General features: G+C 39.4%; 1 long non-coding RNA gene across 1 annotated transcript in view; it reads right to left on the reverse strand.

Annotated features, from left to right (window-relative positions):
- LOC101788396 (uncharacterized) overlaps positions 1-13759 on the reverse strand; it is a 104449-nt gene extending 90690 nt beyond the window's left edge. The window contains exon 1 of the long non-coding RNA XR_010045874.1: positions 13575-13759. This is a non-coding gene — a long non-coding RNA (uncharacterized LOC101788396). The remainder of the gene's footprint in view (positions 1-13574) is intronic.
- Positions 13760-16620: the final 2861 nt, after the last annotated feature.

Raw genomic sequence — 16620 nt, forward strand, 5'->3', positions numbered from 1 at the left:
CTGAAACTTGAAGAGAGATTTAGGGCTTATGAACATGAAAGAAAAAGCCTTTTAAAAATAACAAGGAACCAGAAAGAAGAAATTCTAAAACTGGAAGATGATAAAAAGATACATAACCTAAGAATAAAGAATGTGAGTGAGGAAGCAGGAACATCAAAAATGAAATACAAAAAATATTCACAGATATATTAAAGCAAAATTTCCCATGTATAGCAAAAAGAAATGATATCCAGATAAAAGAAGCATACAGAACGCCAGCTACCTACAACCAAAACAGATCTACGCTGAGGCATATAATAATCGAGATCCCAGAAATCCACCAAAAAAACAGAATATTAAAAGCACCCAGAGAAAAGATGCAGGTTACTTATAATGGGAAATCTATCAAAATAACAGCAGACTTATCAACACAAACTCTTAAGTCAAGAAGGGAGTGGGGAGAAATATTCCAAGTCCTGAAGGAAAAAAAATATGCAACCGAAGTTCATATATCCGTCAAAACTCTCTCTAAAAATTAATGAAGAAATAAGATACTTTCAAGACAAGGAGGAACTGTGGGAGTTCGTGGCCACCAATCCAACCCTACAGAGAGCGCTGAAGGACATTACAGAGAAAGAGAGGAAGAGATATCAGGATTCCAGCTACAGTGGCAGAGAGGCCTCAGTGAATGGGGCAGACAATGTAATGAGGGAATAAGGTGGACAAATTATAGCAGAAAAGTGGAGTAGCAGACATGAGGCAGAGACGGTAAGCTAGTCTTTAGTAGAGACAGCTCTGAAACTATATTAAAAAAAAAGCAGAGGTCATTGCTAATGGTGTATAATGATTTAAAAGACACAGTAGTCCTAGTGCCATATTTAGATTGAATTAAATTTGTTCTGGTCTGTCCAGTCATGTCAGATTTGAGGACACAGACCTCTAGAACCAAAAATAGCAGGTTATACCATGGTAACTATCCTTACTTTCCTATTGACTTAGGCTGAAATCCTGTATTACTTACATTGTCTTACTATGACTGATCTTAATTGTATCTGAATCATAAGACTATTGGTTGGCCTTGACTGATCCTATTTGAAATCGGTATGCGTGTTAGAATCAACCCCAAAAGTAGAGGAAACTACTCTGAGCATGACAAGATGTAAAGGATATCCATACTGGTATGAATCAGTAACAGCTCTCAAATACTACAATGCAGTCAAAGTTAAGTTTTTATAAAAATAGGTGATAGTATGTTTAAATATAATAAGCCAGTGTTGTGGACAAATCTATTGAAAATAACAAGAGAAAACATAGTAGCTACGGAAGATCATTTATATTATAGTTTTATAAGTCTTATCCATTGCATGTTTTTCTAGGAAATTGTTTCGCTGTCTAGTTATGACTTGGTTTGCCCTATAATAACAGAGAGGATAGGAACAAATACTCTGAGGAAGAGACCTGAAAAACCCGAGGCTTATTTTGTAGCATTATAATATAAATTCTAGCAATCTATTGTTTGCTGATTAGAATGACATTGGACTGGTTTCTTCAGCTCGACTTCAGCATATGCAGAGATGGGGACGGCTATCACAAAGAGAATGAGAGATGCGATGGTAGTTGCTATTGTCTTCCCTAATTTGGAACTTGAGGACCTAAAAAGACTTCATCATCCTGTAATGATTTGATTAGTTCTATAATATGCAATAAGTATATAAAGTGGATGAAGTTAGGGACAACTATTTGTAAGAAGCTAGAGACAGTTAGATAAGGAAGATCTCCAGTGGACTTGCTTTGAAATCTGTATTTCTTTAAATTGTTTTTTTTTTAAATGTTCTGTTCTGTTTTGATATGTTAACCTTACCCTCTTTGAGATGTAAAACAAATAGGTGGGACTGATAATCATATTACGGAGCTTTTGTTCGATCATAGAGCCGAATGGTTTGTAGGGTCACTTTTTTGAATGTCATTCTAAATACTTTAATTCTATAACCTGAACAGCCATTTCGAAGATGACAATTTGTAACTTATCAACCGGCAATTTCTTACCTTTTGTTTGTCTGTAATTTAGTATTATTTCTACCCTTTTTTTTAATCTCCATGTATTTTTTTTTTCGTTTCCTTTTCTTTAAATAAAAAAAAATATATTATTTGACTGGTGACCTTGTATTGGCCTGATTTAAATCACCAGGCTGGAACACAAGAAAAAGGCATAAGACATCTAGGTATGAAAGAAAACATTTGTCATCATAAACAATCACAATTTTATATTTGAAGGCATGAAAATACCATCATATCAGCAACAATGAATTGTCTTAGTAATATGAACTTTACTGGAACTTTTTCCAATGAAGCTAAAGTGTTTATTTGGACCTCCCTTCAGTGAACCTGACCTGGTTAAAGTACCTGGTTGTTCATGTGTAAATACCATATAGTCTCCCTAGTGTGAGAAATGGTAAGAGTACATAAGAGTTTGTGGTAATCGTGCTTCCCCGTTACATTGCTTTGGAGCCTTATAATATTCCCATTCATTACTCAGAATGGTTTCATCCTGGGTTGTTTGATTTTATTGTCTATGATTATTTGAACAGTTATTCTGAAAAAAACAAAACATCATAGTAGTCAGTGCTGATTTAATATCATCTTGTTTTGAAGTGCAAACATGCTTTTAGTCTTCTGTTTCCATTGGTTCTATTTTGTTGTATCTTATTGGATTGTATTTTGTGTGGTAGTATAAACAAGTATTTTATGGACAATGAGATAATATAGTAACCATTGTTCATTTTGTGTTATTTGGTTCTGAATAATCTGTAATAATTTCATGCTCTTTAATGGTTTTATAATATTTTGTTATGTTTGATACTACTGTGTATGAAGATATACTCAACTACTTCAAGGAAAGAGACTTTATGGTAGCTACTGATATGTCAGGTTGTATTGTATTGAAATACTTTGTTGCTTAAACTGTTGTGCTCCAATCACATTTATTAAGTGCTCTTTTATTTTAATCTCTTTAAAATTAAAATAAATTTTTAAAAAAGTTACCAGGTGCCACTTTCTTGTCTACCATTTGAAGTACTGTCTAATTTTGCCTCACCCCAATGGATTTTGTTTAACCACTTATAGCATCATTTTGACCAGCTGGAAACTTTGGTGGAAGCATGTCTTTTAAATCTGTTATCCAAATAAACCTTTATTACATGATCTGAAAATATAAATGTTGAGGAAAAAGTTGTCGAGCTCAAATAAAAAGAAAAACTTGCTAACAGAGCAGACAATTGGACAAATGGACAACAGATGTATATGAACTGACAATCATCTTATAAAATTAGAATGCCCTCAAATATATTTGGCCAACTTGAACTATAATAGAGTGAACCTTCTTATAGATCAATTAATAGAGATCTCATGAAATAAGAATACCAGAAAAGGAACCTAATTGATGGTTAACCTGAGGTAGCTCAGAAAGTTAAAAAGAAGGAACACAAATATTAGTTAATCTTTTAGGTCCAGCCTGTTCCCAAAGCAGCAGTAGAGATGAGCCCAGAAGGTGCATGTGTGTAATCAACATGGCTGCTGGCAACCATGTGGCCTGCCAAAAGACTGCAATGCCTGAGACCCAGTATGGTGGGCAGGCAGAGAAAATGGCAATGCATGGGAAGGAGAAAAACAACACTCAGATGGAACAGAGGGCTAGAGCAGGGGGATTGACAAGTCAGAGCCTTGTGAGAAATGCTAGGGGAAGGATTAGAGACCCTAGGGGAAAGACTGGAGGCCCTAGGGGCAGGATTGGAGATGCTGGGGAGTGGAGGATGAGTGGATGATGCAGGGGGTATAGAAACCTATGGCTAACAAAGCAGCGGGATTTGGTATGAGAGATATGGGGAGAAACTGTAAAGACAGGAGCCACATCATAAGTGAGGGGAAGGGAGAGATCCTGGTGGAGCAGAATGAGCCAGGAGTACTTGGGCCATCACAGAAGACAGAGTGAGAGAAAACCATGTCCTTAAAGTGAAGAGGGCCTAAAGATGAAGGGTTTTTGCCAAGTTGTCACCATTGTGACAAAAGCATAAATAAAAGATCAGTTTTTGGTTGTTGTAGCCTTTTAGAGACCAAAAGCACCAAAGTTATGAACCAGGCACCACAGAGGTATGTTTTCTGGAGGACAGGAAGTGGTCCCCATGACCAAATTATAAGGGAGCTGAGAGAACAATTTCACCTCAGGAACTAAGAGCTGTCGCTCCCTCAAGGAACATGGAAGCTGTGCTTGGTCACACACAACTAATCTATTTTGAAAGTGTGACAGGCAAAGTCCCAACACCCATTCTTCTTGGCAGGTAACCAAAGAGAGCGGAGCGGGGTCCCAGCACATAAAAATCTCCATGTTACCTCCAGCTGTGTGGCCTAAGGGGTGTGGAAACTAGTAACCCTGTTTGGGGATGGCAGGATGTGTTTTCTGTCACAAGATTGCTAAGGAACAGAAACAAACAAACAAAAAAAAAAACCCAAAAACAAACAAACAAATAAAAAAAAACAGAAGGTATCTCACCCATGTTCAGTGAGTAAGGTTGCTGTTACATGCATATTAGCAGTGGCAAGTAAACCATCCAGGAGGAAGAAACAGGTGGTTTTAAAACAAAGGAACTCAAAATGGGAGGGATTCCCAGGAGACACTCAATCTGCCTTACTAGTCAGGGAGCCAAATGATAGGATTTTTGGCATGATAAAAGAGAGAATACACAGTAAAAATGTCATGTAGGGCCATACATATAGTTTTCCATTGCGGTGGTGCTTAAAGGTGGCATTGCTGATGTGCAAGTAGCTGATTGGGACTCTTTTCATGCCACAGGTAAGTTGCATAGGAGAGGGGAAAGAGACCCCTGGTCGCACATGCCAGTGCTGAAATGCCCCAATTGGAGCAAAACCCTGTCAATTTATTTCTCTCAAAAAATATATTCTGCTCTTACCTGCATTGTTCCTAATTATTCATTCTTCAATTTTAGAGAACCTTAACTTATATTCAACATAGTAGGTCAGGAGTTGCATTCCCCTATATCACTGTCTGACTGCTTATATTTCTAACTAACTCAGCTGCCCATAACATTAAGAATCGTTTATCAACTTCTCTTAGCATAATTGCAGCAAATAAAATGTACTTAATGGATATAGTGAAATATATGATTAAAATGAAAAAAATAATTATCACAGTTTGTCTATCTAGCATCACCAAATATTTTCAGGTTTCAAGTAAGGGAAAAAATAAAAACTAAAAACAACTCTCAGCAAATACCCATGGTATAGGGGACAGTATATAGTTCACTGTATTTACCATGTTATGTGTAGATATTTTGTAGAACACAAAAGAAAAATTGAGCTACTGAATGAATATCTGTCAATTTCAATAATTGTGCTCATAGCATTTCATGGTTGGCAACTCTAGAATTTTATTTTTCATACCAGGGATTGAACACATGACCTTGTGCTTGCCTGGCTGGTCCTTGTACCACTGAGCTCAATCCCCAGCCTGAACAACCTTTGATTCTAAACATGACTATTACCACTCTTTAATTTGTCATTGACAGATTTAATTGAAAATTTTGTTCATCTACATCTTCACAAATGAAATTATTTTCTTTCCTTGCATTTTAAATCACTTTGTTTTTAGGTACTGGGGATCAAAATCACAACCCAGCTCTTGCCAGGCAGGTACTTTTGTTTGCTGAGCTAAAACCCAGGTCTCTATTAAATAATATTTTCTTAAACGTATAAATATCACCTTATCCATTCAAATAGTATTGTGATTTTACTACAGGAGGCCAAGGTAGACAGAAATTGATATACAATAAGAGAGGAAATGGAACCTCAAAGGAATCAATGTAAAAAACTAAATACAGCAATCCCTGCTAGAGGCACAGCTGAAGAAAGCCAGACCTGAAGGTGAAGATGCAGTGACCATGTCTACATGCCTCTTAAAGAGAAAAACAATAGCTTGAAACGTACTACAGTTACCACCACCTTCCCCAGGAAGTCCAGGTAGGCATCTATTACCATACTCAATGAACAGAACACCTGGGCTATTGTTCCCACAAAATTCCTTGGCTCTTTGTGCATACTTTTTCTGGGTGACTTGCTGCCCTTCTGAATAATATTAGTTAAGCTATACACTTATAGGTAGTTTGTAGTTTGAGACCCACACTGCACTCACATTCTGACTTTGCTGTATAAATGACCGCTGACAATAGATCTGTGGCCTAAACACTGAAGATCCCTCCTGCAAAGGCAGGGCTATTCTGTCTTTTTTTCCAAGAAAATTTTTTGAACTTCTTTTGATTTGTGACTTCATTCTTCATTGCTGTGAGCCAACCAACTTCCTGAATTTGCCATCAAACCAGGTAGGATTATATTTCTCCTATTTCAGCTTGAATATCAAACATCTGCAAAAGCCCATGATTCAAAGCCTTGATTTCAAGCTGCTTATTTGCTCTGAGTTTGACATTTCCATGAACTTTTGGACCTCCTGTCTAGTAGACTGCAGATGTATTGAAGGAAGGAGGTCACTATTGTGATGTGGCACAATAGGTCCCATTCATAACTGTATTTTTCACTGCCTCCTGGGTAACACTTCATGACCAGCTTTCCTCTGCAGCATCATTCCATAATTCCCATTTTAGTTAAGTCAACTTTCATTCAGCCCTAATATTTTAGTTTTCCTTTAATAGTCTTTCTCTGTTCCTCAGTTTTTATATTTTTTCATTTTTGTTTTCTGTTTTTAAAGACATAGTCCCACTTTGTAGTTCTGGCTCACCTTGCACTCACTATGTCAGGTAGTCTGTCCTTGAATACAGGGCCATTCTCCTGTTTCAGCCTCTTTAATGCCAGGTAAAGCGGTGGGTATCATAACACGTGGTGTTTGTCTTTTTTCTTCCCTCCTTTTCACTATGATTCTTTCCTTAAGGTGACACTGTATTTAATCTAGGTTCTTGCTTGTGTCAGTAAACCTTTCTGGAGCTTGAGGTCAGTTTGTGAACAACAATATAGGAATCCACACAGACAAAGGATAAATTTGGAATTTAAATAGCTGTGCTCAGAACCATTTCTCCCATTTCAAAACCTCCCCCATTTCAAAATCTAAACAAGTGATCCTGGACTGGAAAGTTAAGAGTTTTTAAAAGAGAGAATCACAAAGAACATCCTATTGGAAACAATGTAGCTAGAATCTTATGTTAATTTTTGGTTGACACCTGTATCCTGTTTTCTTTCTTTTTTTTTTTTTTTTTTTTTTTTTTGGTTGAGCGGGTTAAATTTTTTTCTTTGGGTACAGCTCATTTTGCTTTTCTCATTGTACTTATATGCTGAATCATTTTCCATTTTCCTGGCTCAAATACAAGGCAATAGTGAAATGTAGGGCTCAAGATTGTATGATTTATGCCAAGCTACAACACACCTAGGATACAGTGCTAAGCCTTAATATTTTCTAGGTAAAAACACACATAATATTTGACTATTTCAATATTTGTGATGTTCAGCATTATAATAAAGCCTGATCTAGAGTCATGAAAGGGTAAAGTCACCAGGTCTCTCATTATTTTCCACTGGTCTTTTCACTCATCTTCCATAAGTACTCTCTTAATTCATAATACTGGTGCTCAAATTTGATACATATTCCTAGCTGTGATGTCTCCCATTTTTGCAGTAGTGTAGTCTGTTATCCTCAGACCATAAGAGATAGAAACATGTCTTCTGATTCCCTACACTCTAATGGTATTATGTGTTATTTTGGACACTTTTCCTTTAAGGAAATGACAGTTAATGAATACACGTGTATCTCATGACTGTTTCCTCATCTTTCAAATAACACCAGGAATTCTTTCAGGCGTCAGTTGCAAACCTGTAATCCCAGGAGTGGGAACGCTGAGGTAGGATTACCAGTGTGAATTTACTGGACTAAGATGTGAGTCCACAGTCAGCCTGAACTGCATAGGGAAACCCTGTCTCAAACAAATAGGAAAAAATGTATCTATTATTGCTGATATCCTTGAGAAGAAGAACTCAATAGTTTGAAACTCTTAGGATCATACCTTTTAGGATACATCAAGTGAGTATAAAAACCAATAAGACTATGTTTAAGGATATGGAAAACTCAAGAAATATCATATTGCAGACTCTTATACAGATTTAATGCAATGCCCATCCAAATACTATTGGTATAGCTCACAAATATAGAGAAAACTTTTCTAAAATTCATTTGGAAACAGAAAAGATCTAGAATACCAAAGACATTCCTGGGCAACAGAGGCAAGTCACGAGGCATCACAATTCTTCACTTGCTATAATACTAGAAAGCTACTCTCACAAAATCACTGGAGTCCTGGCAGAAAAACACACCCAGTAATCTATCAAACAGACTGGAGTTGGAGACACAACTACAAACACACTCTGCTACCTTGTCTTTGATAAAGGAGCCAAATATGTTCACTGGAAGAGAGATAGCCTCTTTAATAATGCTGAAGAAAATGACTTTCCCCATACTGAAGACTTAAACTGGGTCTATGCCTATCACCATGAAATAGACTAAAGCCAAACTAGCTTTGCGATATAAATATTACAACAGAAACACTAATGAGGATTCATGAACAATCACAAAATTTGAAGAATCAACTTCAAAGAATCAAGCACTAGGACTCCATCTTATTAAAAAATATTTGCACATCAAAAGAAATCACTAACACAGTGAAAAGACAATGCAAAGTTTGGGCAAGGGATATCTTTCCATTTTCTGATAATCTCTTCAGTATCCTTTTACAAAATACTGTAATTTTCAACATGTAAGTCCTTGACTTTCTTTGTTAGGTTCATTCCAAGTATTTCATTTTCTTGGAGGGTATTGTTAAGGGTGTGATTTCTGTAACTTTTCTCTTAGTGAGTTTATTGTCTACTGGAATGCTCTTGATTTTTGATTGTCAACTTTGTCTCCAGCTATATTATTTAATTTGGTTAAGTCGAGAAGTCTTTTTGGTGGAGTCATTGACATCTTCTACATAGAATATTATGTCATCTGTGAATAATGATAGTTTACCTACTTTCTGTTATATGATTATTCTTATTTGTCTCTTATCTCTAATTGTTCTGCCTAATGTTTCCAGAGCTATATTGAATAAGAGTGGTGATGGTAATCATTCTTTTCTTGTTCTTAATTGTAGTGTGAAAGTTTTTAGTTTTTCACCATTTAATATGATGCTGGGTGTATTTTTGGCTTTGCTTGTTTTATCAGATTGAGGTAAAGGCTCTCTATTGTCACATACTGCAGGACTTTATTACAAATCAGTGCTTGATTTTATCAAAAGCTTATCATGCATTTATTGAGATGATCACCATGTGACTTTTGTTTTTGACTAAGTTGATATAACATTTAAATTTGTTGATTTGCATGTACTGAAACATCCCTGCCTTCCTGGGATGAATCCAAGTTGTCAGGTTTTAAAATCTTCTTGATGATTTGCTACATTCACTTTGCTAGTATCTTATTAAGGATTTTTGCAACTATGTTCACTAGGAAAACTTCCCTGTAGTTCTCTTTTTCTGGTTGTGTCTTTCTCTGGTATTAGTATCAGTGTAATGCTGGCCTCCAGGAAAGAGATAGCGAGAACTGCTTCTCTTTCAATTTCATTAAAGAGTAGGGGCCTTCAATATTCTATACATTTCTTATAAAATTCAGCAGTAATTTCCTGAAGACTTGGACTTCTATATGTTGGTCAGTTCCCTTTTTGTTGTCATTGTTTGCTTCATTTTAATGTATTTTGCAGAGGGTCTTATTAGGCACTGGAGTGGCCTTGAGCTCACATTGTAGCCCTGGTTAGTTTCAAACTCACAGCAATCCTTCTACCTCAGCCTCCCAAGTTCTGGGGTTACAGGCATGCACCACCTGGCCAGTACCCAATAAAATTTAATTAGATCTTCAGTCTTATTGACAGATACTGCATTATCTAGAATTTTTATATCTTCTTGAGTCAGCTTTGGCAATTCATATGAATCTAGGAATTGATTCATTTCTGTTATGCAACCTAGGGAAGCATGAGTTTTTGAAGTAGATACTGATGATCTTCTTAATTTTCACACAATCTGTAGTTATCTTATTGTTTTCATTATTCAATGAATTGTTTTGAGTGGTTCTTTTCTTCTTTTAATGTGGTTGGCTAAAGGTTTATCAATTTTATTTATTCTTTCAATGAACAAACTCTTTGATTCATTAAATCTTTTTATTATTTTTATGTTCTGCACTGCATTACTTTCTTCTCTGATCACTATAGTTGCCTCCATTTTATTGGCTTTGGGGTTTTCATGCCATTTTTTTCTGGAAGTGTGAGGTGCAACAGTATATCTTTATTTATGCTCTTTCTATGCCCTAAAGTGAAATTTGAGTACTATTAATTTTCCAATTTGAAGTGATTTCATTGAATCCCATGAGAACCAAGGTTTGCATCTATATTTTTGTTGTGCTGTAGATACTTTCAGGTTTCTTCCTTTATTTCATCTGTGACCTGTTGATTGTTTGGCAGAGTGTTACTTAATTTCCATATATTTATGAAGTTTTTGTACCTTCTTTTACAATTATTTCCCAATTGTATTGCACTATGGTCAGGTAAAATGCATGGGGTAAGTTCAGTTTCTTTGCATTTACTTCAGCATGGTCTGTGGACTAGTTTATATGGCATGTTTTAGAGAACCTCCTCTGCACAGCTGAGAAGAATGTTTATTCTGAATATGTTGGGTCACATACTTGGTAAACATCTATTCAGTTCATTTGTTCACAGATTCAGTTCTACTTTCTTATTTGTTTGCTGATTATTAGTCTAGTTCATCTATTTGTGATAGTGGGATATTGAAGTGTCTTGGGTCAATTGTGCTATTTTTTGTTTGCATTATTTTCAAGTCTTTTAACAATTGCCTTATATTGTTGGGTGCTCTTGTATTAGATGCACACATATTTATGATTGCTATCTTATCCTTTTAAAAACTTTCCATTAACATGTATGCAGTGAGGCTCTTTATCTTTTTGGTCATTCTTGGTTTGAAGTTCATATTGTCTGCAAAGAGAGTAGCTTCTCATGCTTTTTTTCTGGGCCTCTGTTGCATGGAAAATTGTTTTCTCATCCTTTGACTTTCAGTCTCTGAATTTCATTTTGAATTAAACATGTTTTTCTGTATACAGCATATTTTTGTATCTTGTTTCTTGATCCATTGTCGATGTCCGCTCCCCGCGGCTCCTTTTGTGCTTCAGTCTGCCCCAAAGCCTCTACCGGTCCGCTCTCTGCGGCTCCTTTTGGGCTTTTACTTCTGGGCTTCTACCTGGCTTCTTCTTCCGCCCAGGGGTGGCACCGGTATATATACGGGTACAGTGTCCAATCATGTTAAAGTAAGCAAGGCAAGCTGATTGGCTAACATCATCAGTTGCCAGGCAGACTATATTGTTGAGCGGGTTGTTTACGCGGTAAGCAGGAAACTAACATATTCGATGGGAGGGGTAATCTACCTCAGGCTTTGCTCTTTACCACAGGCCGCACGTCCGCCACGCAAGGCGAGCTATCACAGACGCGGCTCCCAACATCTCCCCCTATTTTATTTTTTTATGAATGTGCGCATCGTAGCCCTTCCTGGACTGGGTGCAGAGGCTTATGCCCTATGTGTAGGTCCACCGTAGGTCCTTGGCTTAGACCCTGGTTGGCCATGCCATGGTCTGCCAAGGCCCTGAGGCCCTCGTCCTTTTTCTAGGGCCAGGCACAAACTGGACGGAACCTGGATGCACACAAGCTTGCACTCATTTCCTCTCCGTAAAGAAATCCCCTCGGAGAGAAATTTAGACCTGGGCAGCATCTAACAGTCCAGCGGCTTACGTGCAGGATGGGGTAGGGCCTGGCTTAGGTCGAGTCGTGCTGGGGAGGCACGCTCTTACCCGTCATTGACTCACCTACCCTGCTGTGTATTGTCACCTTATGGAGGAGAATGAGGGATGCCCGCCATATCTAGACTCGGTCGTGGGCCAATTGAGCAAGCCATGCATATGCCTGAGGATCTTCTTGTCCATTTCGGGCTACCGCTATTTCTATTCATCTTATTGGTTGGTCTGTGATGGATCTCCAGTAGGGCAGGTCTGATCTTCAGTCGAGGGCTTTGTTGCCCGTGTCAGTCTCTCCGGTATCCACAGTGGTTCTCGTCCCGGTTCCTGTGGGAAAACACAAACCGCGCCTCGGTTCCAGCTGACCACTGGATCCGGGCCCATCCATTGTCCTGTCAGGACATCTTTCCACTTCACCCACCCTTTATGGTTGGGGGAAGGGTTGCAGTGCTCCACAGCTGGGGAGCGATTATCATTATTTAAATTTAAAAAATTGTGTGTGAATAGTGCCATGGATAATCGTGCCTTTGGGGCCAGGCCTTGGCTTACTCCCCCTTTTTGTTTTTTATTTTTTATTTTTATCTTTTTCGTTTTTTTTTTTTTTTTTTTTTTTTTTGGTACCAGGGATCGAACTGGCGATTGCCTGCTTACAAGGCAGGCGCTTATGCCGCTAAGCTAAATCCCCAGCCCTCATTTCCTCGACCGGCGTTTTTCTCAGCCTGCTCGGCAGAGAACTCTGTGTACCAGGCTCGCCAATCCAGGTAACTGCCCGAGGGCAGACACGTCTTTGCCAGCTGAATCCAGTCCGCGGGGGTGAGGGGCCCAGAAGACAGATTCTCCAGCATGGCAATGGTGTAAGGCGCAGTCGGCCCAAAGGTTGTAACTGCATTTTTAAGTTCTCTAATCTGCTTTATCTCAAAAGGCTCCCATACATTGCGTCCCTGACCCATAGCTACTTGTACAGGAAATATCCCGTAGGGGCCACTATCTATCCCAGGTGGATGTACCTCATGAGACAAGCGTCCCCCCTGCCAAAGCCGCCTGTAAAAATACCGACCCGCCGGCGGCAGAGCATAAGACAGCGGCCGTAATTGGGCGGAAAATGGGGGCCCGTGCATCACTTCCTGTTCTGGCGAAAGGGGAGAGAGCTCCCAGGCGGCCGCCTCGTGGCGAGGAATCGCCTCCGGAAACGGCCCCCAAGGTGGGGCGGAAGGCTTTGCCTCCCTCTCGCGCCGGGGAGCGCTCAGGAGCTCTCTACTCCTCCGCAGACCAGGTTGAGCAGAGCGCAATTCGCGGGGCAACGCTGGAAAAGAACCCTGCGACTCCTTATTGAGCGATTTAGGCTCCTGACAGCTGGTCTCTTTGGCCTCCTTGCCATTCAACTTTCCCTCGTCCTCGGAGTCAGACGACTCCGAGGCTAGAGCCCCGTCCTCCTCCTTAGCATCCTTGTTCCCCTTGACGGACCCCTCTCAGGAGCTCCCTGACTGGGCCTGCTCAGATACCCTGCGTACTTTTGTAAGCTCTTGAGAGCTTTCTCCACAACCACCCTCGCTCTTAGTGTTGCTACCTAACATGTTTCCCATCTTTTAATATGTTACTCACCGCGTGAGGCCCAAGGAATCCGCCACTTACGCGTGAGCCTGAGGGGAGTCTAAAAGCCCTGTAGGTGCGCGCCACCCAGAGCCCAGGCTTATCCCCAACTCACCTGTCTCGCAGCTCTGTACTGGAGCGTTGTCCACTTCCACGTCTCGGGGGTGATCAGTCCCCGGGCGGGCCTCCAAATGTCGATGTCCGCTCCCGGCCGGCAGGAAGGACACACGACAAAGTCTGGCAGTGGACAACCTTTTCTTTTTATTTTTCTTCTCCGTACAGCCTGCCCTGGGTTCTCCCAGCTGAAGCCTCCTCTGGTCCGCCCAGGGGTGGCACCGGTATATATACGGGTACAGTGTCCAATCATGTTAAAGTAAGCAAGGCAAGCTGATTGGCTAACATCATCAGTTGCCAGGCAGACTATATTGTTGAGCGGGTTGTTTACGCGGTAAGCAGGAAACTAACATATTCGATGGGAGGGGTAATCTACCTCAGGCTTTGCTCTTTACCACAGGCCGCACGTCCGCCGCGCAAGGCGAGCTATCACAGACGCGGCTCCCAACAATCCATTTCACCCATCTATTTCTTTTGGTTGATGAGGTGTGACCATTAACAATGATATGTATTGGTTTGTCTTTGTTGTAACATTGTTCTACTGTTGATTCTGTGCTTTTCTCCTCTGTTTAATTATTTGTCCTGCCTGGTTGTTTCTGTGTTTTTCTTGGAATTGTGGCCATTTTTACCTCTCTCTAGTATAACGTTCATTACTTTTTCTATGGTCAGTTTTGCAGTCATCTATTTCTTCAATTTTTCTTTGTCATGGAAGTATCATGTTTCCATTATTTTTGAAAGTTTTGCAGGATACAACAATCTGGATTGGATGTTCTTTCCTTTCAGGACTTGTACTTCTGTCCAACTTCAGGACTTGTTCTTTTGTTTCAACTACAGTTTTCTTCTTTACTTGGACATTTGTGTTGAGAAGACTGAGGTAGGTTCATGAAAAAAAATAAAGGAATCAAAGCATACAAATTGATAAATTTGGAATTTGATTAATAGAGTTCATGGCTGCTCATATAGATTACCTGCCAATTTCAGAGTCCAAACAAGTGGCTGAACTGGAGACTTACAAAGCTTTTAAACAGAGAATCACAAAGTGACATCCTATTGGAAACAATTGAGCTAGAATCTTACATTAATTTTTAGTTGACACCTGTATCATGTTTCTTTTGTTGAGCAGAGTAATTTTCCTCCAGGTGATGCAGCTAATTCTGCTTTTCTCACAGGACTTGTACTCTAAGTCATTTTCCATTCTCTTGGGTTAAATATAGGCCACCAGTTAAAAGCAGGGCTCAAGATGATGTCAGTTATGCCAAAATAGTTATGCCAATAACAAAGATGGCTAAGAATTTGATGTGTTTTCAATTATAAGTGATCTGTGACTTTTCCTTAACAGCATTTTATACTGTGATCTTGTGCTGTATTTCTAGAATCTTGAATATTATGTATCTTGATGTAGTTTTATTTTGGTTATGCCTATTTGGAGTTCGATATACTTCACTTATTTGTATGGCAAGTTCTTTAATCATGCTCGGGAAGTTTTATTCCATTATTTTGTGAAGTTTTTTATGGTATTTGTGTTGTCTCTGGCTTTCTCATTGACGCCAATAAATCTCATGCAATTCTTCTTTGATGAATTTTGTACCTGTTGAATTGATCTCTCATAGTCCCTTGCTACTTTTAAGATAGCATTGTTTTCATGACAACTAGCTACAATTTTGTCTTCAAGATCTGAAATTCTAAATCTAACTTTTGTTCAGTCTGTGCATATAATTTTAATCTCTTATAGCTTTTATATATCTTTCATATAGCATTGAACTTGTTGAACTCTTGTTTGGATCTCTTTCATGTATTCCATTTCTTCACTATGTTGGGCAACCATTGTTTGTCATTGTTTTCCTATGTTCATCTATTCTTTTATTTGTGTGTTCTCTAATATATTTGACTTAAAGTATGTTTTTGTATCTGAAAGATTTTCTCTGTAAAATTTTCCACTTTTTTTCAATTCTGGGTAATCAATGCAAACAATTTTGAGAACAGTCTCTAGTTGATGGTTTGCACTGTCATGCACCACATAGGATCTAATATGCATTCTGCATAATAAATAAACCATGTGCCTATCATCAGTGTAATCAACATACACTGCAAAGAAGTGTATATTGCATCAGGCAAGGGGTCCTTCAGGCAAATGCAGGCTCACGAACAAAGCATCACCTGTCCTCAAGTTAAGACCTCGGTAATGGAGTTTCTGGGACCAATTTTTCTATCATAGGAACATGCAAATTAATACTTTGCTGTATATACAACCTAACAGAGACACATGGAGATCTCACTGTGTACTGACTGCCCCAGATCCCCAGAAGCAGCCCACTCTTTTGAAGACAAGTGAATCCACACCACCAATATCTGGTGATGACTGTGTCATGGAACAAAAAGCAAAAATGAAAAGCAGGCAAATCTTCTGGAGAGCCCTCAGTCTGGCACCAAAGTCCTGCCTTTGTAGCTCTGTTCAGACCGCTGATTCTAGCAAAATGTTCAAAACTGCTGTCTCCTCTCTGACCACAGGCTACAGGCTCAGAAGTGGATGTAACAGTGACAGCTGAAGGTGCCCTCTGCCCTCTGTAGCTGCTGTCTTGGAGGACAAAGACACTTGCCCTCCTCCACCGTCCTCCCTGCCTCTCCCACCCAGCTTTGAAGGCTGAGCTTCTACCAGACAGTCTGGGTGGAGATGCTTAGCGGGCCTTGAACATGTATTTATCTGGCACACAGCTTCTGAGTAACTTATCACAGGAAGGAAAGTTATAGTAAAAGGTGACATCTGAGTGTCAGGAATCTTGCTCTGTACATCATGACTGCAGCAACAATGTGGTGGGGATCAAAACACATAGGGTTCTTGCCACAATCCACAGCTTTTCACAACACAGAAGCCCTATTGCTGGTGGCACAGGTGCTTGCCTCACACCAGCACACTGGCCTACAACCTCACTGTGCAGCTGGACTTGGGAAATCAATGCTGCTGTGATTCAGGTGAGAACACAATGGAAGCCTGGCAACTAGGCAACCAAAACAAAAGAAGAATTGATGGTGGCCATAACCTGAGGCTG

The sequence above is a fragment of the Cavia porcellus genome, unplaced genomic scaffold, assembly GCF_034190915.1.
Source record: "Cavia porcellus strain 051 isolate PalLab524CR breed Dunkin Hartley unplaced genomic scaffold, mCavPor4.1 scaffold_45, whole genome shotgun sequence".
Classification (NCBI taxonomy): domain Eukaryota; kingdom Metazoa; phylum Chordata; class Mammalia; order Rodentia; family Caviidae; genus Cavia; species Cavia porcellus.